The sequence below is a fragment of the Medicago sativa genome, chromosome 6 (genome assembly GCF_051527215.1).
Source record: "Medicago sativa cultivar Bolivia chromosome 6, Bolivia_mono, whole genome shotgun sequence".
Classification (NCBI taxonomy): domain Eukaryota; kingdom Viridiplantae; phylum Streptophyta; class Magnoliopsida; order Fabales; family Fabaceae; genus Medicago; species Medicago sativa.
The window spans coordinates 66,300,532-66,327,574 of NC_140754.1; the positions used below are offsets into that span (position 1 = coordinate 66,300,532).

Consider the following 27,043-nt stretch of genomic DNA (forward strand, 5'->3'; position numbering starts at 1 on the left):
CTCATCTGTGTAGGTGCATTAGTTTCCTGAAGAGATGTCTCAAAATCTGGTTGAACATCAGGAACTCTGTCTATAGAAGCATCATCTATCACAACATTGATGGACTCCATAACATACTTGGTTCCGTTATTGAATACTCGAGTATCCAAGAAATATCCCCTCATCACTCTTAGAATCCATTTTCCTTCTGTGTTCTCTATCTGCCAATATGTATCACTTGCTTCCAAAAACATGAAAATATTTGACAGTAGGTTTTCTTCCTTTCCATATCACTTCTGATCCTCATAATGACACTATCTTTTTCTCTTTGCAGTTGTGTGCATAAGTCTTTAAACACATCAAAGGTATCTGATTTTTCTCTAGTAAAGTTCACCCAGGCAAATCTTGAGAAATCATCCACAACTACAAAAACATACCTCCTTCCACCAATGCTTACAACTTGTTCAGGTCCCATCAGATCCATGTGAAAAAGTTCAAGAACCTTGGAGGTTACTTGATGTTCCAACCTTGGATGAGACATTCTAGTTTGTTTACCAATCTGAGATTCACAACATATGTCTCCTTCAACAATTTTGAGTTTGGGAAGTCCTCTGATTGCTTCTACTGAGATGGCCTTCTTCATACCTTTTAGGTTTAAATGGCCAAGTTTTTGGTGCCATATTTTAACCTCTTCTTCTTTACTCATAAAACAAGTGGACATGTGAGCTTATTCTTGAGGTACCTAAAGGTAACAATTGTCCTTAGATCTTGTACCTCGCATATGCACTTCTCCTTTCTCATCAGTAATCTGACACTCAGGCTTACTGAATTTTACTTTTATTCCTTGATCACATAGCTGACTTATGCTAATCAAGTTGGTAGTTAGTCCTTTTACTAGTAGCACATTGTCAAGTCTTGGTAACCCATTTTTGATGAAGTTAACAATACCTAGAATTTTTCCTTTAGCTCCATCACCAAAAGTAACACAGCTGCTAGCATAAGGCTTCACATCTTCAAGATATTTATCAACTCCAATCATGTGTCTAGAGCAATCACTGTCAAAGTACCAGTCTTCCTTTGATGACACTCTTAGAGAGGTGTGAGCTATCAACCCAACAGTATCACACTTTGGCATCCATTTCTTCTTGACATTCCTCTCTTCTGGATCAGATGGTTTTTGCTGAGATTGCTTAGAATGTCCATACAGTTTGAAGCAGAAAGGCTTTATATGACCCTTCCCCCTACAGTAATGACAAATCCAGGCACGAAGTAATTTCTTGCTTTTAGACTTTTGATGTTCCCTAGAATGTTGAAACATTGACTTTCTCATAGAAGAGTAATCAGGTTTTACATTTTGGGCTTGTTGTTGCTTCCTAACTATTCCACAATCTTCTGGAGTATAGGCTGACTTCCTGTTTCTCTGTTTCATGTTTAAAGTTTTATAATCAAAACCTGTAACTTTAGGTTTTTCTTTATTCTGGCTTTCTAGGATTTCCTCCAGAGCATTAGTACCTGTGGTCATCATCCTAAGTTGCTTCTTCACATGCTCTAGTTGAGAGATTAGTTGGAGTACCTCATCATTAATTTCAGAAATTTTTGCAAGATGATCACTCCTTTCAACCTACAGTTGACTGACGATATTTTCCTACTTCTCAACCAACTGGCACATATTTGTACTTCTGGCAACCAACTCATTGTAAGAGGCAGCTAACTCTTCATAGGGAAGTACTTCATCATATGATTCAGTATCTGACATTACTCTACCAGTCAAGACAGTGACATGTTTAGCAGATTCACTCTCCACTTCGCCTTCTGATTCATCATCATCAGACCAATAACCTTCACATTCTGTTCTTTTGTCTTTTGAGGAATGTGTCACATTCTGTTCTGATGTGACCATAACCTTCACATTCATGACGTTGAACCGCCTTTGTCTGAGTGCTCTTCTCATCAGTCTTTATATTCTTTATATTTCATGGTTGATTATCAATGTTGGACCTGATGTTCTGAACATTTGACCTTGGTCTTCTGTTAACTTGTTTCAAGATTCTCCTGAATTGTTTCCCAAATAGCACAATATTCTCTGATAAACTGTCATCATCCTTATGATTCCCTTGTGTCTCTTCAGCATCAATATTCGAAACAAATGCAATGCATTTGCCTTTTTTGTCAGATTTGTTGTTGACATTTAATTCAAAGTTCTGAAGTGATCCTATCAGTTCATCAACCTTCAATAGCACTTACCTTCATGTCAAATCTCTTAGGTAGAGATCTGAGAATCTTTCTAACAAGCTTTTCATTAGAAATTTTCTTTCCAAGAGAGTCAAAAGTATTAGCTATATCAAGAATGTTCAAGTGATAATCTTGTATGCTCTCATCTTCCATCATTCTCAGATTCTCAAATTTTGTAGTAAGAAGTTGAAGTCTATCACTTTTTACTTTGGATGTACCTTCATGAGCAGTTCTGAGAATATCCCAAGCATCCTTAGCCACAGTGCACTGCTTGATCTATCTGAACATATTCTTGTCAACCCCATTGAATAATGCATTCAATGCTTTTGAGCAGGGCCGGACCCTAGGGGGTGCAAGCAGTTCTATAGAACCGGGCCTCCCTAGGGTATGGGCCTCAAATTTTTTTTTATAGCCCAATACCTCTCACTAAAAAAAATACTCTTTCTCTGATACATAACATACCAACGCGCGTTCCATTCCTCACCATCAGTATATCGTTTTTTCTTCTTTCTTCATGGTTTCAAACGCGACTGCAGAGTGCCGACTGATCATTAATCAAACGTTTCCTCCGACTGCATCTCTCAACCGATTTGATTTCTGACCATACCATCATCATCGACATTCGACATCCTATTGACGTTTTCCCCTTTCCAAAACAATACTGACACTGTTACTCTGTTAGGTAAATAATCTCTCTTTCGTTGATTTCTTTTACTTCATTTCATGAAATTGGCTGATTTTTGTTGAATGTTAAAATTGCTAAATGCTGGAATAGAGATTGATAGAGATTAATTTTATGAGTTCTTCAAATAGAGATTAATTTTATGAGTTTTTCAAATTGCTAAATTGGCTGATTTAGGGTTTAATTTTATGAATGTTATGAGGCTAACAAGTTCAAATAGAGATTAACATGTATAATTTTATAATTTTATAAGTTATACAAGTTCAAATAGAGATTAATGGTTTCCCCTTTCCAAAACAAAACAACATTGACACTGTTATGTTTCTAATTTTATAAGTTTTTGGTTATTCTCTGTTTTAACATACATGTATAATTGATAATGTTGCAAATTACTAATTATGTCTTAATTTTATTTTATGGTTCAACCTCAACATTGTATGTCTACTATGGTTCAACTTCGACATTGCGGAATTGCTCAAGAACAGTCAAGAATTTCAGGTTTTATACTTTTTCAATCTTCCTCTATGCCTCCTAAATTGCCTCCTAAATTTCCACCTAAGACTAGAAAGTTTGAGTCTGGCGGTGAGAAGCGTAGGAAAAAGAAAAAAGAAGCTGAGTTAGTTGAATCCCAAACTGGAGCTCTTGATAAATTTATTGTAAAAGAAACACAAATTCCTATTGATGATAGTTCTATTCCTATCGATGATAATGCTATTCCTATTGATGATAATGTTGATGCTATTCCCATTGATGTTATTCATGTTGATAATGTTGATGTTATTCCTATTGATGACAATGTTGGTATGGATGTTGATGTTGAAAATCTGAATGATAATGAAGATGATAATCAAAATGTTGATGATGTTAATGACATTCACATTAGTGTAGATATATTTGATCCAAGAAATTGGGATTCTCTCGAGTCTAAAATGATTGAGTTGGTAGCTACAAAAGGCCCTAAAAGAGATTTAAAAATTATGACGGGTCTTAGAGATAAATTTTCTAGACGCTTTACGGCTAATTTGTATACTAGAACTTTATCAAATGGAGAGAAGTGTGATAGAGACTGGCTTGTTTATTCAAAAGAGCTTGATAGATTATTTTGTTTTTGTTGTAAAGTTTTCAAAAGAGGGATTGGTAGAAGTCAATTAGCAAACAAGGTTTTAAGTGATTGGGCACATGTTGGTGTTAGACTTAAAGAGCATGAGACAAGCTTGGATCACATTAAGAGCATGACTACTTGGTATGAGTTGCGTCAAGGGATGACTAGTTTTCAAACTATTGATAAAATAATTCAAAGATTGATTGAGCAAGAAAGGGATCGTTGGAAAGGTGTTTTAAAAAGAATTATTGCAATAGTGAAATTCCTTGCTAAACATAATTTAGCCTTCCGTGGTTCGGTAGAAAAATTAGATGAAGATAACAATGGGAACTTTTTGGGCTTAATTGATATGTTAAATGAATTTGATCCATGTGTCCAAGAACATGTTAGACGTATTACAGATGATAATCTTCAGGATAAATATCTTGGGCCTAAAATCCAATATGAGTTAATACTTTTGCTTGCTTCTAGAAATAAAAATCAAATCATTGAAAAAATCAAGCAAGCAAAGTATTTCTCAGTGATACTTGATTGTACTCCTGATATTAGTCACCAAGAACAAATGTCTCTGATAATACGATATGTGGATGTTTCTTCAAATTATGTTAGCATTGAGGAGTCTTTTTTAGGATTTTTGAAAGTGAATGATACAACTGGGCAAGGGCTTTTTGATGTTTTACAAGATGAATTGAAAAATCTTGATCTTGACATCCTTGATGTGCGAGGACAAGGTTATGATAATGGGTCAAATATGAAAGGAAAACATCAAGGTGTACAAAAGAGGTTTTTAGATATAAATCCAAGAGCCTTTTATACTCCTTGTAGTTGCCATAGTCTTAACTTGACATTGTGTGATATGGCTAACTCATGTGGTAAAGCTAAAGATTTTTTTGGAGTTATTCAACGCATTTATACTATTTTTGCCAACTCTACTAAGAGATGGAAAATTTTGAAAGATAATTTAAAAGGGTTGACTCCAAAATCATTATCATCCACTCGTTGGGAGAGTGATATAGAAAGTGTCAAAGCTATAAGAGCAGCAATGTCAGATTTTATTGAAGCTTTACTTGAAGTTTCAGAAAAATATCTTGATTCTAAAATAAGAAGTGAAGCTAAATCTTTAGCAACACATGAACTTGGTGATTTTGAGTTTATAGTATCTATAATTATATGGTTTGACATATTATCAGCAATTAATTTGGTTAGCAAGCTCTTACAGTCAGATGATATGCTTATTGATGTTGCTATGTCAAAAATAAAAGAGTTGATTTCTTATTTTAAGAAATATAGAGAAACTGGTTTTAAGAAGGCCTTGGATGATGCTACAGAAGTTGCTATTGAATTGAATATTGACCCAGTATTTCCTCAAAGGCGCATAATTCAAAGAAAAAGGCAGTTTGATGAGGATTTGAATACCCCGTCGGTTGAGCAATCTGAAGAAGAATCTTTTAGGGTTAATTACTTTCTTTGCCTTATTGATCAAGTTGTTGTATCTCTTAATAAGAGATTTGAACAATTCCAACAATATGAAGCTATTTTTGGTTTTTTGTTGACTTCTGACAAGTTTAAATCATTGGATAATGCGACTTTGGAGTCTTGTTGTAGTAATTTTGAGTAGGCATTGAAATATAATGAGAATTCTGATATTGATGGGAGAGAACTATATCTGGAGTTAAGGTCACTAAGGGATATCTTGCCTGAAGAAGAAATGCAACCTATTGAGATTTTAAGATTTTTGAAAGGCGCGAGTTATTTTTCTAATACAATTGTTGCATATAGAATTTTATTGACAATTCCCGTGACAGTTGCCTCCGCAGAAAGAAGTTTTTCAAAGTTGAAGTTGTTGAAGTGTTATCTGAGGTCTACCATGCTACAAGAAAGACTTAATGGCTTAGCAAAGATAGCAATTGAGAGTGTTATGTTGCGAAATATACAATACGAAGAGTTGATCGATCAATTTGCTTCAGTAAATGCGAGTAGGAAGACTCGGTTTAGTGACAAGAAGGTTGATAAAGGTATTCTTCTGAACTTGTATTTATTATTTATTAGAATATGGATATTTTTTGTGTTAGTTACAATGATGATAATTTCTTATGTTTACGGATTTCATTTTCAATTTAAATAGGAATGATAATTTCGTTTTGGTGTGAATGAAGACACGTTTTGCTGCCAGCTTTGTGGACACATGGCTTTTGGTGGTTATGTGCAGGTTTCCACTTTCTTTTTTTGTTGTTTTGTTTTAGGCCTATTAGTATTGATGTTCCTCATGTATACGGTAGTGATTTTCACCTTTGGGTGTACCGCATATATACAACATCTTGTATTTATCTTTTAAAAAATTTAAATAGAACATTGTTCTTTTAAAAAAAAATACATCTTTATTTTATTATGGGCCTCATTTCACTTCTAGAACCGAGCCTCCATATTCGTAGGAACGGCCCTGCTTTTGAGTTACCAAGAGCTAACTCATCTTCAACAGCAGACCATTCTTCTTCTGGTTTTAGAATAGCTGTCGTGTTCCCATCTGCATCAAGAACCACAGGATGTTCCCAACCCTTCAGAACTGTCTTCCATGTCTTGCTATCTATGGATTTAAGGAAAGCACTCATACACGATTTCTAATAGTCATAGTTGGTACCATCCAATAGAGGTGGTTTGTCCACAAATCTTTCTTCCTTGTCCATAACGCTAGAAAGTGTCTTCCCTGGAACTCACCCTAAAACAGGAAGGGTGCCTGCTCTAATGCCAATTGTAATTCTAGCACATTAGTTTTAAGATGTTCTATGCGATGTTCCAACACCAGACGCACAAAAATGAATGTTGAGTTTAATGTTTGAACATCGTACTTAACAAACATAAAATACGTAAAAGTAAATACAAGAAAAATAAAAGGCACAGGATAATTATTAGCCCAGTTTGGTGACAAACACACCTACTCTAGGGGCTACCAAGCCAAGAAGGAAATCCACTACTGTAGTCCTTATTCTAAGTTCTCAGTAAACTCCTCGTTTACAACTCTAGACCCAGGACCTACCCGTCTTAACTTCAACCTAGGAACTCCTAGATCTGAGATCCCATCTCACTTCCCTCAATCAATCACATCCCCAGTGATTATCAGATTTCAACTCAATATGGTGAAGTTACCTTCAAACAATAATCTACGTTCGCGCTTCAAAGCTTAGGAGTAGCTACAACTTACAACTCAATAAAACAGTCCTATGCTTGCATCATCGTGATACAAGAAAGGCTCACAATTAACAAACACTAACACTCAGTCCTTATCATGTATCAAAGCGATACAAGAAAAGGCTCACAAAGAACAACTACTCAAAACCCTAAAAACTTTATTCTAGAATGACGGCTTGAAGCAACACATGCTGAAATAGTCTTGTTGGGCTTCAGAACATTGTAGATCCTTCTGTTGATCCATATATTCAAATAGAAACAAATATAACATCTCATAAAGAGTAGGAACAACTTTAGGAACCGCCAAACATATCCCAAGATTTACTAAAAATATTGTTTATATTTTAGGAACAAATCTTCCAGTAGATCCTAGACAAAAACGAGTTACTTGGCCAACAAGAAATAAGGCGTGGAAACCTTAATAAGATAAAGCACATGTACAGCTAAGCACAAGAAAAGTGCACACTGAACCGTGTCAAGATGTTGGAACATTATATCCAACATCGTACAAGATGCCATGATGTTGGAACAACATATCCAACATGAGTATTTGTTTTAGCAAAAATGAGGCCAATACTACAAATACTCGATAATTTTTCTAAATGTTTCTATCGACATCAAATTGATGCTGGCCCCAAAATCACATAAAGCTTCTCCAAGAAAGATACAACTGATTGATATTGGAATGTTAAAACTTCCAAGATCCTTGATTTTGATGCATGTCTCCACTTCAGCGTTGGCGTGGCAATCTTTGGCTAAGGATACCCATTCAGATGTTGTCAGTTTCCCCTTTAGTCTCATAAGGTTTTGTAGCATCTGCATGCAACAAGGATTTTCTCCAACATCTCTTTCATTTGCATCTTCATCCCTGACCTTGTCAGTATTTGTACGAGTTGTTAGAAGCTTCCACCTTGACCTCTAACCGATATAGCTTTGGAATTGAATTCAGCTGGGAAGGCTTCGGTACCTTCCTCTTCAAAGGCTTTAGTACCCTTGACTTCGAAGGCTTCAGTACCTTTGGCTTAGCTTGGGTCTTTATTGAATTCGTCTTCATTCCAGAGCAAAGTCTTTCCAATTATATGTTAAGCGTTGCGTGCAACACCTGGATGATTCTCTGTGGGTTCTAATTCTTATGGGAGGTCTCGTATTCCCATGGTGAAACGATAATGTGCGCATTCACAGTCGTTTTCCAATTTTGGATCAGTTCCTATTGACCCTGGATGGTACTCTGGTGTCTTTATCTGGCCGGTACCAGGTAAACTCACACTCGAATTCTTCACTGTACTCCATTTGTAACTTCAACAGCAGCTGTTAACCTGATTCAATAAAACAACAAGTTCGTATTCAAGCAAAAGATTCTGATAATTGTTTATTGGTTGATTTTAAGTTGCTATTTTAATTACTTTTATGGGTTAATAGGCTTTTAGCCCCCTGCCATTTGGGGGTCTTTTGGTTTAACCCCCCTATGAAGAAAAAAACTTAGAGATTCCCCCTGTAAAATGAAGATTCTTTGGTTTATCCCCCACAGCCAACAGTCAGCATTTGACTAGATAAATTTGATCATTTGGCATGTTGACTGTGTAACAGTGGGTGACGTGGAATTTTATAATTTTTTTCCAATTTGTTTTTTGACAAAAAATATTTTCTATTTTTGTTTATTCCATTACGATTTTTTAATTAAAAATAACACCATCCTTCCCCTCTCTCTTCTCTCAACCGAACCCTTCTTTCCTCCTTCCTCTTCTCTTCATGCTTTCCTCATTCCTCTTCTCTCAAATATCTTCCCCCGTACCCCTCTCTTGTCCCTTCTTCTTCTTTTCTCTATCTCTTGCTCTCTCTCTCTCCTATTCTCTCTCTCTCTCTCTCTCTCTCTCTCTCTCTCTCTCTCTCTCTCTCTCTCTTACTCCTAAAAAAAATTAAAACCAAGCAACAATTAATGCAAGAATACAACAAGTGATTGGAATCAAAAAACAAAAACCCAACAACAATTTTGGGTTGTTGTTAATCCGAAAAAAAAAAACCCCAAAAAGAAATCCGAAAAAGAAGATAGAAGGAGATTGAAAAAATCCGAAAAAAAATAATCAAAACCCAGCAACAATCTTCTGAAATTTTTGGGTTGTTGATGTGTGTTGTTGTTGTGGTTGATTTTTTTTTGGATTGGATAAATTTGATGAATGTTTTGAATGTGTTGTTGTTTTGAGGGATTTAGAGTTTGCTGAGATTGAGAGATTTTTTCTGTTGTTGTGTTGTTCTGTTGTTGTTGATGATGTGTTGTTGTTTTTAATGATCATGTGTTGATGTTGTGTTGTTGATCTGCATTGTTGTGTTGTTGATGATTGATCCAGAAATTGGATGGATTGGAACAGCCAAGAAAGAAGAGAAGAAAAGATTGGGTCTGCTACTTTGTTGTGTTGTTGGGGGATATTTGTTGTTATGGTAAGAATTGTTTTTGTTGATAGTTGGATATTTGATTTGTTGGGGGAATAAAGTTTGGTTGTAAGGGTCTGAGTTTATGTTCGGAAAGATGATGAACATGAGAGGAGAAAGAGATGAAGATGATGATGTTTTTAATTTTGATTTTTTTTTGAAAATTTTAAAATATAAATTCAGATTTTTTAAAAATTTAAATTCAAATTTTTTTCGAAAATAGAAAAAATTTATATATTTTTTTTTGAAAATTTTATTCCATAATACAAATTTTAAAAAATAATTTAAAATAATTTTATTCCATATTATTTTTTTAAGAAAAAATAATTTAAAATATAAATTTAATTGGATTAATTGACATGTATACCATTTGGAATTTTAAAAAAAATCAAAACTAAAAAAAATAACACATCAGCGTGCCACATCATACACTTTGCACAGGGGGGGTATACCAAAAGACCCCCAAATGGTTTAATCCTATGATTGATATCCTAAGTTTCTAGACTCGATTTACTCTTAACACCTAAATACTATTAATGATATGCAGACTCAATTCAAACAAAATACTATTATTATGACCTATGATAACTACTAGTTATGACTCTATTGTTATTGTTACTAGATGTTAATCATAATCCTAAATGCAAAATTAAATGGACTGATTCCAAATATTAAATGACCTAATGTTATCTAGACTCAATCTAATGACTGTAGTTATTATAAAGATTGTTATTTTTACTACGATTCTCTAAAATATGCGTATAAACTAATTATTACTTATAACTATGACTCTAAAAATAAAATGCAAAATAAAAAATGTTAGTTCCTAATGAGAAAAGAAAAGAAAAGAAAAATGGTTAGTATTAAGATGGAAAAAAAAAACTAAATGCAAACAGAAAAATAAAACTATATTAGTAATGACTAAGAAAAATAAACTATATGATAATGTTAGACTCTAAAAATAAAATGACTCGACTAAGACTTTTTTGTTGTTTTGAATTTTTGAATTTTTAAAACAGAAAAATAAATTGCGGAAAATAAAACAGAAAATTAACATGCAGAAAAATAAAACAAATATGAATAAGTAATTTATATTGCTTATCCGAAAAATATCAACAATCCCTAGCAGCGGCGCAAAAAACTTGATGGTCGGATTATCCAAGTGTACCAAATCGTTTACCAAGTAATAAATTGATAAGTAGAGTATCGTATCCACATGGATTGTCATTTTGTCCAAACAATATGTTACTTATTTGAGAAAAATATAATAAATAAAAGATAAGGGTTTAGAGTTTGAAATTTAATATGTTTGCAACAGAGCAAGTTAACCTGTTTTAATTGCAGAATGTTAGCAATGGTTAGGATTCTTTGAATCCTCTATATTCATTTGTTGGAATTAGATAACAGTCAAGTCACATTCGATTATTCTAAGTAGACTATTTATGTGATGAGTTCGTCGGGACGTGATAACCTAATTGGTTTGTCAAATTGCACCTGCTAGTCGCACGATGATCCTTACGTGCAGAGTCTTACTCTCTCGGTTGATTTCGGTCTATCCCTCCGCCTGTCGAGTAGCACCTGCTGGTCACACGTTGATCCTTACGTGTGGGGTTTTACTCCCCAGGGGTAATTGAAACATATACTTAAACTGGCGTTCCTAAATTTTCAAAGGTATGGGCAGTGTTCCTAAAGGTTTTCCCATCTATGAATCTTAGAAGTACATAGCACACTCTTCCTCTTGGTAGTTCTACAAACAGGAAGCTCTACCAGCGTCTACCTTACCAAAGTGTGAGGATAATGGAGTTACTGAGCTGATTTAAGTCGTGAAGTCATTTGTTTCCTTAATTACTAACTACTTATTACCTGATTTCAACATATTTGCATCAATGTTAGTTATGTCACTCCTTAGGTACTTACTATCAGGGTAAACTCGCTTTCAGTTTGTTTCGTTAGTTAATAATTAATTACTTCCTGGTTAGACATATATAAATATCAAAATATAAATATCAATAATAGGCCCTGTCACTACCTGCCTAAATCAGGGTTATGCTCCACAGCAGACAAATCTTATGCACTACAGTAAAACTAAATAGCGAATATAAATAACTAAATAAACGACTTTATGAAATCCTGGCACACAGTAAAAGATGTTGAGCACAATGTTAAGACACTAGGAATGTCGAATGCAATGTCAAGACATAGCGACAACACAAATAACAAATAACAAACATAAAGTAAATGCAGAAAGTAAATGACACATGTTATTTATTAACCTAGTTCGGTGCAACGTTACCTACATCTGGGGGCATCCAATCCAGGAAGGAAATCCATTATAATAGTATTAGTTTGGAGTCCTGCGTAAACAACCTCCGGTTTACTTGCCTTTGCACCTAATCACTACTCGTGATATTTCTATCTAAGACACACCTAGATATGAGACCCCTCTCAATTCCTCTCAATCACTCACTACAATCAAAATGGAGACACACTCCAAGAAACAGAATTCATTCTTGCTTAAAATCTTATGAGTGATTCACAATTTCAACTCAACTATCAGTCCAACTCTAGCATTAAGATGATACAAGAGTGGCTCACAAACAACAATGGACAGACTAAAGCCATAATTGACACTTTCAGAATTGCGGCTTCAATAGTCTTCTTTGGTTTAGATTCTTCCTTTAAATAGCCTGAGAATATCATGGGCTTGATGGACAATTCAGACTTCAGCACAATATTCCGGAAGTATATATATTGTTTCCTTAAATTTTTGACATCATTCTTAGAAAACATGACAAAGCTTAAATCGGCCTTTGATGCTTCTAGAAAACACACGATTCTTGGTCAACACTCCACGTGAATCATATCTTCATAAAATCTTCAGAGATCTCACACATAAAATAAAACTTCCAAGAAAGCAAAACAAGGCACATTACGATGTCGTACCAACATGTCAAGACATCTTGTCCAACATCTTACTAGAACACTTATTTTAAGAAAATGCGGCCAATCACAAAATATAAACCTAACACTTTAAATTAAATAATTATCCAACAAATAAAATAGAGGTTCATCTTAGAACCCTAGCCTAAAAATATTTAGTTAATCATGGTAACAAAAAACAAATTACAAAAGAAATAAAACATACCCTAGAAAAACTTGGAGTGAGGAGAGAGAAACTCCTCCTTGGAAGCTCCTAGTGTTTGCCTTCCTCTTGAACCGCTTCGTTTTGAATGAGAAATTATGAATGAGGAAGGCAGTATTTATAGGGAATGTTTTCAACTGATTTTGGGCTAAAAACGAGGGATTTCAGTCATAAAAAGTTACAAAACAAAGCCTTGTCCCGCAAGGCATAGGCTTCTGGCACATAGTACCATGCGCCAGGCGCATCCTTTTATGCTCAAGGCGCCCCAGTGCAAGTTTTCTGGGCGCCTGGAGCCCCCTCCTTTGTGTTGGGCGCATATGAGTGTCATCCGGTGCTGAAAACGCTTGTTTCTTCGTCTTTTTAGGTGTTTGCTTCTATGTAAAATGTCTTGGAACTTGGGAACAAAATTTCTCTCTTTGTAAAATCTTCTGAGGCCCCTTGAATCTTCATTCTTTATCTTCCCAAGGTCTTCATAAATCTTCGGATGTCTTGCTTTGCTAATATGCATGATTTCTTCGTGAATTACATCAAAAACATTTTAAAATTGCTATGTTTCGGGAAGAACATAATTACAGACTAAAATATAGAAAACTTTAGAAATGTTCCAAAATCATTGGCAATTTCTCTAATACTCCACTGTTCTGTTGGTAAAATCTACTGAAAATGACTGAAAAAATGCTAAGAATAACGTCAGTTGACCTGTCATCAGTCCACAAGAAAAAGTACAATAGAACAAACCAACGACATGTTTTCTAATGGCTAATTCCTTGCTTTCTCACCGAGATTGAATCACTATATATGGCCACATCATTCAAATGAAAAAAACATCTCTCTACAACATATCTCTCACAAAAATCTTTTTTTGTCATCAATCTCTGCATATGAAAAAGATCAAAAACATAAAAGATCAAATTTCTTGAAAAAGAGCCAAACATTTTCTCAACCTGACTTCTAATTCTCAAACATTAGATAGAAATAAATACACTCAAGCATCCTTTATATGTTTTGAACATCTTTTATAGTGTATTTGAAAAGTTTAGATTCACCTGTATGTGATCAGATTGAACTTTGAAGAACAAAAGTTTAGATACACCTAGTGTGATCAGTTTGAACTTTGATATATATATATATATATATATATATATATAGAGAGAGAGAGAGAGAGAGAGAGAGAGAGAGAGAGAGAGAGGTCATTGTAAGATCTAGTTGATTCTTTATAAAGATCAAGATCAAAAGTTTAGATTCACCTAGTGTGATCAGTTTGAACTTAGATAGATAGAGATAAATATATATATATATATATATATATATATATATATATATATATATATATATATATAGAGAGAGAGAGAGAGAGAGAGAGAGAGAGATATAGAGAGGTGATCATAAAATCTAGATGATTCTTTGTGAAGATCAAGATCATAAGGACAATTGTGTAATTAGTTGCAAGGCTTCGCTAATCCTCTCTATGTTATAAACGTGGATTGTGTGGTATCTTAAACTCCGTAGATGTTGTCTAAAAATTGTATGATTAGATATACAAGAAAAGCAGAGAAAAGGTGCATATTCTAAGAGGGTTTCTGAAGCACCAGATTGGAAGATCTCACGGTCAGTGGTGGACTGGACTAGCCTAGTTGGGTGAACCAGGATAAATTGTTTTGTGTCATCTTATTTATCCCTTAACTCGATTATTTAATTGTTCAGAAGTAAACACATTCACTCTCTTCTTGTATCAAATTCACTTTGATGCATACTTTAGATTATTAAACCTGAACATCTTCTCACGGTTTGAGAAGTAGTTAGAATTTTCATAGGGTCACAATTCAAACCCCCTTCCTTGTGTCAATTATTCTTAGTTCAATTGGCATCAGAACTATGCCTATAATGGCTTGAGCACCTAAACAAGTGTTGGAATAAATCTTCAAGAAAACGTTAAATGACTGATCACATAATCCTATCACCAGGCTTCTTTCCAGAAGGAGGTTCTTCGTCAAGACAACCTTTCATCAATGGGCTAAACAACAACTACTAGAAACGATAAATGCAACTCTACATCAAATCCCAAGATACAAGGATGTGCAGAGTACTTAGTGATGGTGATTATGTTCCCATGGTTTCTCAAGAGGATGAAACTCAAGTTGAGAACCCAGAGGAAACATGGACAAAAGTAGAACAAGAAAGAGTGCTCTTGAATGCAAAAGATCATCTAATCTAATCACTTGGTTTGAATATTCAAGAAAGTGAAAGATTATAAGAATGTGATATTGCAAAGAGGGCGTGGGATGCACTATAAAATCATCATGAAGGAACTCTACATGATGAAGAAACAAGAATCGACATGGGGGTAAGAAAGTTTGTAATCTTATTGGAATAATATGAAACTATTGATGAGATCTATGCAAGATTCACAACCATTATAAATTGTTTTAGATCACTTGAAAAGACTTACATACCACATGAGAAAATTAGAAAGATTCTCAGAAATCGTCCTAGTTCTTGGAGACCATTGTTGACTACCATAACCAAATCCAAAGATCTTAAAATCATGCAAATGATGAATTGGTTGCAAGACTGAGAGCTCACAAAGTTTTTCTCAGTGAAGATAAACCAATCAAGAAAGATAAGATTATTGCTTTCCCAATTTGTTAGGCGAGTTGTAGTGAATTGAAAGCGAGCTGAAAAAAATAAATCTAGGGACAAACCAAAGTCCATTTGAGAACATTGTTAATTCGTAAGTATTAAACTTGAAATTGGTCAGCGTCGTAATATCATGTTTTGATATTATTTAGTTCTGGTGGAGTTTGTGTTTTAAAGTGTCTACTTTTTTTTTTGTTGCGACAAATTTTCTTTTTTAAAGAGTAACCATCTGTTTTTTTTTTTTTTTGTAATTGGGTGACTAAGCATGAAACTTTCACGAATATAGCTTTGGTTTGATACATTCCTTTTTAATTACATGCAGCGTAACAATCTGACGCTTTTGTGTCAGTTTCTTTTGTTTTTTTTCTTAAGAAAATTCGAGGTTGTTTTCAAGACGACAGGTACATCCATTTTTTCATAGTGTAAAGAGGGGAAGAAAGTTCAGGAGCTGACTAAATCAGGAAGTAATTTATTCAAAGCTAAGAGTGGGAAAGAAAGGGTTACTTGTACATTTAAAATCCTTCTATTTTTTATTATCTTGGCTTAAAGCAAAGAAGTTGTACGACAATTTTTGGTATTGATATCTCAATAACCATCATTTCCTGAAGACAACAATTTATCTCTACCATCTTCACTTACTCTACTCTCTCTTAGTCTACTTAAGAATGGTTTGGTGTACATGGGTGGTTAACTATTCGGAAGTAGAATTGATTAATTATTAAAAATAAGATATTTGTTCTTCGTATTTTTTATAATGAGTGTTGCCTATTGTTCTATGATTAACTATGATTTCCCCCTGATAGTGGACTGTCCTTGTGTTCTATGTTGCAGTATGAGGTCATACTATGTTGGTTGTGAGGATAAGGTAGAAGGAAGCTTATGGACATACATATACAAGCCTACTAAGGTTTTCGAGGTCAACTTTTTTTAATCAATCTTGTATTTTTGCAAATGTAGTGTAACATTTGTATTTATTGTGTTTTTAACGTTGATATGATATTCTAATATGATATCTTAACATTTATTTTCAGATATGTGGAGACAAAAATCCATTATGAAGTAACAAATATTCAAGAATGAGTGCAAGTTTGATTTTTGAAAGAATATAATGTAATTTGATCATGTAAAACAATGACTATGGTTGTGAAACAATGACGATTAATGTTTTTTTGTGTGTGTCTAGTTTTATGCTATTAATGAATGATTTTGTAATTTTGAATTTGTCTATAATTTGATATGAAATTTGGTTCAATGATATTTTATATTAGTGTTTCTGTATGAAATTTTAGATTAATTTACAAAATTTTGTATTATATTCATGTATAATATGGGAGAAACTAAAAAAAAAAAGAAAAAAAATTAAATTTAAATGGGTTGAAATGATCTAAATTTTGTTTATTAAATGAAATGAAAATATATACTTAAAAACTGAAATGTTTTTTTGATGCTTTTTTAGCCTTTTATAAATGGGGTGAACCAATTTAATTAATAACATTTAAATGGGGTGCCCGACTTAAAATCGGATGAAACATATACTTAAAATCAAAATAGTTCATTAGGTCGATCACCTATAAGTCGGATATAAAACTGACTTCAAAAGTCATTTTTACCCAAGTGTTTTTAGTGATATTTAAATTTCTATTCTTTATTATTATTATAATAAGAAGATAGTACTTATCCCTTAGCAGCCTATTTTTTGTATTGTTGTTCTATATGTGTTGGAACATGTGTGGAAATTGAGTAAAAAGACTAAACACAAATTCTCATGTTGGGTAGAACTAGTGTTGTGTGAATTGAAAAAAGTGGAAGTCCCACATCGGATAGAACACACACATTAGTAGTGTTTATATAGTGGGGGTGTACCTCTAATTAATGGGGGTACATAAACACTAGAGAAAAAATATATATTGATATATATTTTATTATTTGGAAATGATAAATTAAATAATTAACTTAATCATTATTAGAAAGTGTTTTCTTAGTCCCCAAGTTTTGCTAAAATATTTTGGTACATAATATAATATATTTTTGTACTAAATTTAATATATTTTAGTACTCAATTAAGATATTTTTGTACTAGATCTAATATGTGAATTACTTAATCGCAAAGTAATATGTTACTTGTTCCCAAAGTTTCTCATATTACTTGTTCCCAAAGTTTCTCACTTATTAATTGTGAATTTTTTCTATAAATAGAGAGCTCACACAGTACATTCCACACACCAAAGAGTTTCATTGAGTTGTCGGGAACTCTTTCTCTCTTCTCCCTTTTCTGACTTGTGTTGACGAGTCTTTCATCTCTTCTCCCTCCTTCGACTTGTTTGACAAGTCCTTCTCCTTTTTCTACTCCTTTCTGTCCCTTCGGAATTAAGAGTGTTCTTAAGACCATAGTCCCTTTTCGGTTTAATGTCCCTTCGGAATTAAGAATGGTCTTAAAAGAACATAGTCCCTTTGGTAAAATATGTCCCTTCGGAATAAAGAATGCTTTTAAGATCATAGTCCCTATTTGGAATAATAATGTCCCGTCGGAATCAAGAATGATCTTAACGGTATATAAATTTTATAACAATATTTTTCTATTTGAGGAGAAATGGTGGTAACACCATATTTGATTTGAGTGGTCATAGTACCATATTGATAGTTTGGAGAACTTAAAGGTTAGAATGGTGGAAACACCATATTTGAGTGGTCTTAGCACCATAATAGAATGGTAATAATACGATATTAAAGTGGTTTCAGTATTAAAGAGTGGTCTTAGTACCATATTTGAAGGTGTAATTCTCGAACGGTTTTCTACGGTGCAGTAGTTAACCGCACAGTTGTAGCTGGGCTTGTTTTATCCTGGAGGCGGCGTGGTTGATAGTTTACCTTGCACAACATTGGGTAGTGCCACGAAACGTCTTAAAGAGAGCGACCTGGTCGTGACTCAACCTAGTAACAACTTCGGTAAATAATAGAATTTGGAAATCCAAATACAATAGTTTGGAAATCCAAAAACAACAATTTTAAGACGTTTCGATCTACTATGTTTACCGAAGAAGTTGCTTATTAAGGTTAAGTTGTCCCTAAATATATTAAGGATAAATCATGCTATAGAAATACATCTTTTGACTGAAACAATGAAGTGATTGTTGTTTTAAATAACAACACTAAAAAATTCAAATACGTTGAATTTGTTTGAAATATGGTTTCGAAATCAAAGCCATATAGTGAAACAATAATTTGTTACTAAACAAATTATTTGTTACAGAACCAAACGAGTTTATTTTGTTACAAAACAAAAAAAACGAGCCAAAAAAAATGTTTGGAGCTGAAAATAAAAAAATGCGAGCTGTCACGTAACAAGCGATGTGAGCTGAAAAGAAAATGTTTGGTTCCGTTTGTTACTAAACAGTAACAAGAATTGATAAAGTTTTTTTTAATGGCTGGTACTTATGTGAGTTATTGTTTAAAACAATAACAAGAATTGCCATAAACTTTATGGCATATTGGGTATATAGACATGTTGCATGTTCTAAAAATAAGAAAGAATCTGAATTTCAGATTTCTACTGAATAAGACTGAGTTGACTCAGACTTAAAGAGAGACTTGTCTACCATACATTCTTGTGCAAAAAGATTGCACCTTTGATGGTATGTTAAAATTAAACTCTCCTTCTATTTTATTAGTTGTGTGATTTTAATATTTGACATATCAAAATTTATTGTGTGAACAAGCGTTTAATTTTAAACTTGAGTAACTTGGACTTAATTCCAACGTTATATGATTAGACAATTTTATTTATTGCAGTCAAGAAATATGAACCAAAAGTTCATATAAATCAGAATTTAGAGAATATGAATCTCTAAACATAATAAATTATGATATGTGTGAATTTGATGACACATAAATTAGAAATGATAAAATGATGTTTTTATCATATTTATTGATGACTGTGAATTTTGGAAAATAAAATTGATATGCTTGAATGTTCAATTTTTATAACGAAAATTGAAATTTATAGAGTACCCAAGTCTAAGAACAAAAATTCTAATTAAGAAATTTTTGAAGAAAAGACAACCTAACTTGTCTTATTTTTTGAACTTGGGATTGTCCGGACTATATTTGGCTTCAGAACCCCAAGAGAGTTAAACTCACTAGTAAAGCCTATGAATGTGTATTCATTAGGTATGTTATAAATAACGAAGCATATAGGTTTTAGGACCTAAATGTTAAAGTGATCATAGAATTAAAAGATGTTGATTTCTATGAAATAAGTACCCCTGTAAATTAAAGAATAGTGGGGGCACTAGTGGGGGTAAACTAAATTCCCTTCTAAAAATTAAGAACTAGTGGGGGCACTATATCTAATCACATTCATGTAATTAGAAATAGTTATGAAAACATCATACGAGATGTTATAGAACCTCAAGGAGGTAAGAAAGCTAAAAATGCTAAAGAGTATGAACTTGGTTTATACATTGGAAGAAGATTCATTAAGCCTTAAAGAAGTTATATCCTCATTGGATGCTGAATTATGGCAAAAAGCAATAAACGATGAAATGAATCTTCTAGAGTCTAACAAAACATGACACTTGTTTGACTTGTCTCATAGTTGCAAAACCAATCGGTTGTATTTGGATTTTGGAAAAAGGAACTAAAACCTGATGGTACGGTTGATGAATACAAGGCTCTCCTTGTAGTCAAAGGTTTTAGACAGAGAAAAATATAGACTTCTTCGACATTCATTCACCAGTCACGAAAATCATATCCATAAGAGTACTAGTCCCTTTAGCCGCCGTTCATAACTCGATAGTACTCCAAATGGATGTGAAAGTTGCCTTTTTTTATGGTGAATTAGAAGAAGAAATCTATATGAAACAACCTGAACGTTTTGCGATTCATGGACAAGAAAACAAAGTCTGTAAGTTAGATAATTCTTTGTGAGGTCTAAAATAAACTCTTAAGGAATGACATGAAAAATTTGGCATTCTAATGCTATCGAATGAGTAAAAAGTGAATGAAAGTGACAAATAATATTTGCACGATCATATGTCTCTATGAAGACGACTTGCTCATATTTGATTTAAAGATTCATGTTATGAATTATGTGAAATCATTGTTTATCAATAACATTGATAAGAAAGACCTAGACAAAGTTGAAGTAATTCTTGGTTTCAAGATTACTAGATCGAAAAAAAAAAAGAACTTTTTTGATAAATCTCACAAAGTTGAGAAGTTCTTAAGGAAATATCATTATTTCGCCCGTAAACTTGCAATCATATATTATGATCCAAGTGTAAGAACACTTGAGATGGAGTTAGAAAAACAGAATATGCGAGCATCATTGGCTGTACTTAGGTATGCCACAGAATGCATTAGATCCGACATTGCCGATGTCGTGAAACTCTTGTGCAAGTTTACTAGTAGACGGATGAGTAGCATTGCCATGCTATAGAAAGAGTCATGAGGTGCCTTAAAAAGATTATGACTCTAAGATTACTTCACTAGGAGTAACCTATTGTACTTAAATTGTACAATATATAAAATAGAACATCCTTCAGATGATTATTTAGCGACTAGTGACTGCACATTGAGCATCACTAGAGGAGTTGTTTGTTAAAACAAATGATATGGACTCAGTCCAATATGGAATGTATCTGGGATGAGAACACTAGAGAAAACTAGTGAAGAAGCAAGTTGATAAGATACTTGTTAGCTAAGAACCCTTAGTGGGTAAAACTGTTTCCAAAAGTGTTAATTTATTGTGATAGTCTGCAGCTATTACAAAATTGAGAATCGTTACCACAATGGTAAGAGACAATTATTAAGTCACGAACACATAAAGTATTAGAGAGCTAGCTACTCTCAAAAGGAACGGATAAAGTAGATCATGTACGTACTGATAAAGAATTAGTTAATCCTTTGACGAAAGGAATTACTAGAAAGAAAGTCCTAAACACATCCAATAGGATGGGACTAATGCCCAAAGGTCATAAGTGATGGTAACCCGACCTACATGACTGGAGATCCCAAGAAATAGGTTCAATGGGTAATAACAAGTCACAAGTGATAGAACATGCTATGATAAAAGTAAGAAAGCATGATTCCTGCAGCGATAGAAGGATGAGATAATAGAAACTCTTAATGAGATCTATACTCTATTTGGAGTGGAGTACATAGCTACAGGAGTACTCTTGATAGACTCACCTATATGAATGTGGAACTAAGGGCCGGTTCCTATGGGATTCGGGGCAGAATACCTAGAGCGTTCGTTAAAACCGGGATACACGTGCAAGGCCATAAACGCACGGGCTTTTAGAATACACCTTATGAAAAGGTTTGTGTGTGGGTTCTATGTCTGAGATAGAGTTCAATGCTGTAAGCAACTCATGTTAATCAGAATTTTATTCGCTATGCAAAGGTTCAAGTTGTAGGCGACACCTTTGTTTACTAGCAAATCATATGGAGACGTTTTTGACGTTATTTATGAAACCATTTTTTAAATTCAAGTGGGGGATTGTTGAACATGTGTGGAAATTGAGTAAAAAGACTAAACACAAATTCCCATGTTGGGTAGAACTAGTGTTGTGTGAATTGAAAAAAGTGGAAGTCCCACATCGGATGGAACACACACATTAGTAGTGTTTATATAGTGGGGGTGTACCTCTAATTAATGGGGGTACATAAACACTAGAGAAAAAATATATATTGATATATATTTTATTATTTGGAAATGATAAATTAAATAATTAATTTAATCATTATTAAAATATTTTGGTACATAATATAATATATTTTTGTACTAAATTTAATATATTTTAGTACTCAATTAAGATATTTTTGTACTAGATCTAATATGTGAATTACTTAATCGCAAAGTAATATGTTACTTGTTCCCAAAGTTTCTCATATTACTTGTTCCCAAAGTTTCTCACTTATTAATTGTGAATTTTTTCTATAAATAGAGAGCTCACACAGTACATTCCACACACCAAAGAGTTTCATTGAGTTGCCGGGAACTCTTTCTCTCTTCTCCCTTTTTTGACTTCTGTTGACGAGTCTTTCATCTCTTCTCCCTCCTTCGACTTGTTTGACAAGTCCTTCTCCTTTTTCTACTCCTTTCTGTCCCTTCGGAATTAAGAGTGTTCTTAAGACCATAGTCCCTTTTCGGTTTAATGTCCCTTCGGAATTAAGAATGGTCTTAAAAACATAGTCCCTTTGGTAAAATATGTCCCTTCAGAATAAAGAGTACTTTTAAGATCATAGTCCCTATTTGGAATAATAATGTCCCGTCGGAATCAAGAATGATCTTAACGGTATATAAATTTTATAACATTATTTTTCTATTTGAGGAGAAATGGTGGTAACACCATATTTGAATTGAGTGGTCATAGTACCATATTGATAGTTTGGAGAACTTAAAGGTTAGAATGGTGGAAACACCATATTTGAGTGGTCTTAGCACCATAATAGAATGGTAATAATACGATATTAAAGTGGTTTCAGTATTAAAGAGTGGTCTTAGTACCATATTTGAAGGTGTAATTCTCGAACGGTTTTCTACGGTGCAGTAGTTAACCGCACAGTTGTAGCTGGGCTTGTTTTATCCTGGAGGCGGTGTGGTTGATAGTTTACCTTGCACAACTTTGGGTAGTGCCACGAAACGTCTTAAAGAGAGTGACCTGGTCGTGACTCAACCTAGTAACAACTTCGGTAAATAATAGAATTTGGAAATCAAAATACAATAGTTTGGAAATCCAAAAACAACAATATGATACAAATAAATAAATATAAATCAACAAGAGAGTACACATATAGTATCAAATCATGAAGGTTAAGTAAACCTAGTCTTCATTTCTTTCAAAAGCACTTACTACTAGTGTCTATTATCCAACATCAAATTCACTAACCAGTTTTAAATATATAAAGGAATAATCATTATTTCAAGGCTTGCATGAGTGATATTTTTTTTTTCGAATTAGAGAAGAAATCCCTTGAAGAAAAGAACATGGGAAGAAGAAATTGTGAAAATTATGTCTCGAAGGTATTATGCAATAAAATGAAAGAACTTAGAACATGGAAGAAGAAAATGCGAAAAAGTTAAAGTGTTCATGTGAAAAGTGTTGTGTACACGTGGAAATAAAGTAAGGGAAAAAACAAAATGAGTGGGGAATAGGATAATAATTGAAATAGAGAATGAGAGAACTAAAACAAAAGTAAAATAATTGAAAAAGTTGGTGGGGCAGAAAGAATACGAGTTGAAGGAATCGAATAAAATCTCTGGAATACCGCGTTTGTTTTAGGAGAAACTGACGTGAAAGATGTAGGAGCGACAAGCTCTTAACGCGCGCTGGTGAAGAAAACGAGTGGAAGGAAGAATGAACTATTTAAAGAACACCTTGTTTGCTTTCACATAAAACGAGTGTATAGTAGAGTATATTATCTCATAAATACCGTGTTTGCTTTAAAATATAGCTGGAAAAATAAATTATCTTACAAATACCGTGTTTGCTTTAAGAGAAACTGACAGAAAAGAAGTAGAAGGATAAGTAACACAAAAATGTAATATTTTTTCTATTATATTTTACGTGTCATTTTCTTTCTTATTTCTTTGTTTGTTGTGAGTATGAGCTACAAATATATCTGAAAAATAAAATTCTTTTATTTATTTTTTAATTCTTTTTTAATGCAAGTATAACAAAATTCAAATTCATTAAATATTGTCCTGAGTTCAAGTCTTGTAAATAGAAAAAAAATATAGTTGAGAGGAGAGAGATTAATACAAATGACCAATTAAGATTTTCTAGTGGAGATTAGTCATTGATAAAGAAGATGAATTCTTCACACCAATAACATGGTTATTAAAGAGGGTTTAAAGTAATGTTAATTATTGTTTGGTTAAAATCATCTTTGTGTATTTATTGAAAAAAGAGAATGTGTGAAATGAAATACCGTAAATTAGTTTTTAAGTGTTGTTTTGTATGAAAGATATTATTATTTACTTTTCAAAGCCGCTTACTTTTCAAAGGCAATCTCCATTCAGCTCGATTATATGTTTTGGTCAATGGGAAGGCAGTGAGTTATTTTTCTTGTGCCCGTGGGGTGCATCAAGGTGATCTGTTGTCCTCGTTACTTTTCTGTTTAGATGAGGAGGTGCTCAACCGTGCTATTTCCCTCGCGGCCAACTTAGGGAGACTCGCTCAAATGTCTTAATGTCGGGGAGTCTCTTTCCTGACTCATGTGCTTTATGCCGTTGACATTCTTATTTTTTGCGTTGCTTCAAAGAAAAATATCCGCTGCTTGCTTCAAATTTTTAATTAATATTCTGAGTCTTTGGGACAGGTGATTAGCCTTCTTAAGAGCAAATTTTACACCGGAGCTATGACTACTCATCGCACTTCTATGATTTCTAACGTGTTGGGCTTCACTGAAGGGGCCATTCCGTTCAACTATTTGGGTTGTCCTATTTTCAAAGGCAAGCCGAAATGTGTCCAATTCCAAGCTATCATTCACAAAATTAAGGTGAAAATGGCTACTTGGAATGGTTCTTTGTTATCTATTATGGGTCGTGTGCAATTGATAAAATTCATAATACACGACATGTTAGTTTACTCGTTTCATGTTTATCAATGGCCTTTGCGGTTACTGAATACGCTCAACACTTGGATCAAAAAAATTTATTTAGAGCGGAGATATTCATAATAGGAAGGTGTGTACGGTGAGTTGGAAGCATCTTTGTAGGCAGTGGGATGAGGGTGGCTTAGACCTCCGTTCTACCCGTGATATTAATGATAGCTTATTATTACAGTTAAGCTGGAGATGTTATGCTCATGATTCCTAGTGGTCTAATCTTTTTCAGAAACGATTCTTTATGGCTGGTAAACCTCTTCTCCGTCATTTCAACTCTTTTGTTTGGTCGGGCATCCGCAAACATATGGACATAATCATTGGTAATTCAATGTGGATTGTTGGTAGCGGTGAGCATATTAATGAGTGGACTGATAATTGGATTGGTGATACTTTGTTATCGCTTCTTGATATCCCTAATACGCTAGCTTCCTCTCTTTCTGGGAAGGTTTCTTCACTTATTACAAACGGATAGTGGGACTTGCCGCAATGGTTGCTTGCTATCCCTGTGGTGGCTGATCGTATCCTGAACACTTTTATTCCATTCAGCCCATTGCAAGATCAGTTGGTTTGGTTGCATTCTCCCGATGGCGACCTTTCGTCAAAACAAGCTTATACCTTCCTTCATCCAAGTGCATTTGCTCTACCTTGGGCTTCTCTTATTTGGCGAGCTTGCACTCCCCCTTCACACTCTTTTATTTTTTGGCGTCTGATGTATGATAAGATGCCTACTGATGAGAATATCCGGAAGCGTGGTTGCACAGTGGTGTCCGTTTGTGTTCTTTGCATGAGAAACTTTGAAATTTCGGCAGATCTTTTTCTTAATTGTCATTTTGTTGCGCAACTTTGGACTTGGCTAGGTAATCTGTTGCACCTTCCCATTGATACTACTATGGTTCTCTCTACTATTTCTTGTGTTCCAGATAACGGCAGCTCCCAGGTCAGGGACCTGTTTATTTCAGGTATTATACACACTTTTCATACCATCTGGTTGGTCAGGAATTCCATTCGCTTCAACAGGTTAAAGGCCTCGCTCTTGGCAGCCAAGGCTAAGATTTCCACCATGTCAGGTCAAGCTTCGAATGGTCAGTGCATCCTTCGAATTATGACATTCACCTCCTAGATAGGTTCCTTATTTCCCCCTCTTTCCGGCGTTTTCGGTCAAGGAGGTCTGACATCTAGTCCTCATCTTCTTAAACGAGATGATTGTGTGGAAGCCCCCTACTCTTCCTTACATCAAGGTCAACACATATGGTTCTTTACGGAATGCTAATGCTGCTTATGGGGGAATTTTTCGTGATCGGTCTGGCGCTTTAATGGGCGGTTTCTCGACCAACCTTGGTGATTGTTCGATTTTTGAAGCTGAGATTATGGGTTTCATTATTGCAATAAAAATGGCAGCTAGGCATCATTGGGGGTTTATTTGGATTGAGGGTGACTCCACTAGTGCTCTTTTCACTTTTATCAAACCATCTTTGGTTCCGATTCGGTGGAGGAACCGATGGCATAATTGTTTTTCTCATGGTATGCAGGTGCTCTCCTCTCATATATTTCGCGAAGGAAATGGTTGCGCGAACAAGCTTGTGTGTCATTGTCACGTAGTTACGGACTTGGTTTGGTGGGACATTATGCCCGAGTTTGTTCGGGGGGATTTTTTTAGGGAGCGGTCTAGGTTACCTAATTTTCGTTTTCCGTAATTTCTGTTTTCTTTTGAGGGTTTTGGTTTGGTCCCCCCTCTGTAAATATTTTTCCCTTTTTTGATATATATATATATATATATATATACACATTATACGAGTGAGCGAAAGAGGATTGAAGTCCCTTTGGGATACAGACATAGTTGGGATGTTCAACGGCTCCTTGATGTCTTTCTCACTCTTGATTCAGTAAAAAGAAATGAATAGAGCAGCAAACAGTTAAAACTATATTAAAAAAAAAATTTCATAGAAAACAAATCTATGAGTTTTTTTTAGTATAATAAATAACTTTAGCATAATCATTAAAGAAATAAAGCTAATATTTTTATTTTTGGAAGAGCAACGAATTA

General features: G+C 34.1%; 1 pseudogene; it reads left to right on the plus strand.

Annotated features, from left to right (window-relative positions):
- The first annotated feature begins 3,339 nt into the window (after positions 1–3,339).
- LOC146916437 (uncharacterized) lies at positions 3,340–26,021 on the plus strand (annotated as a pseudogene).
- The last annotated feature ends 1,022 nt before the right edge of the window (positions 26,022–27,043 follow it).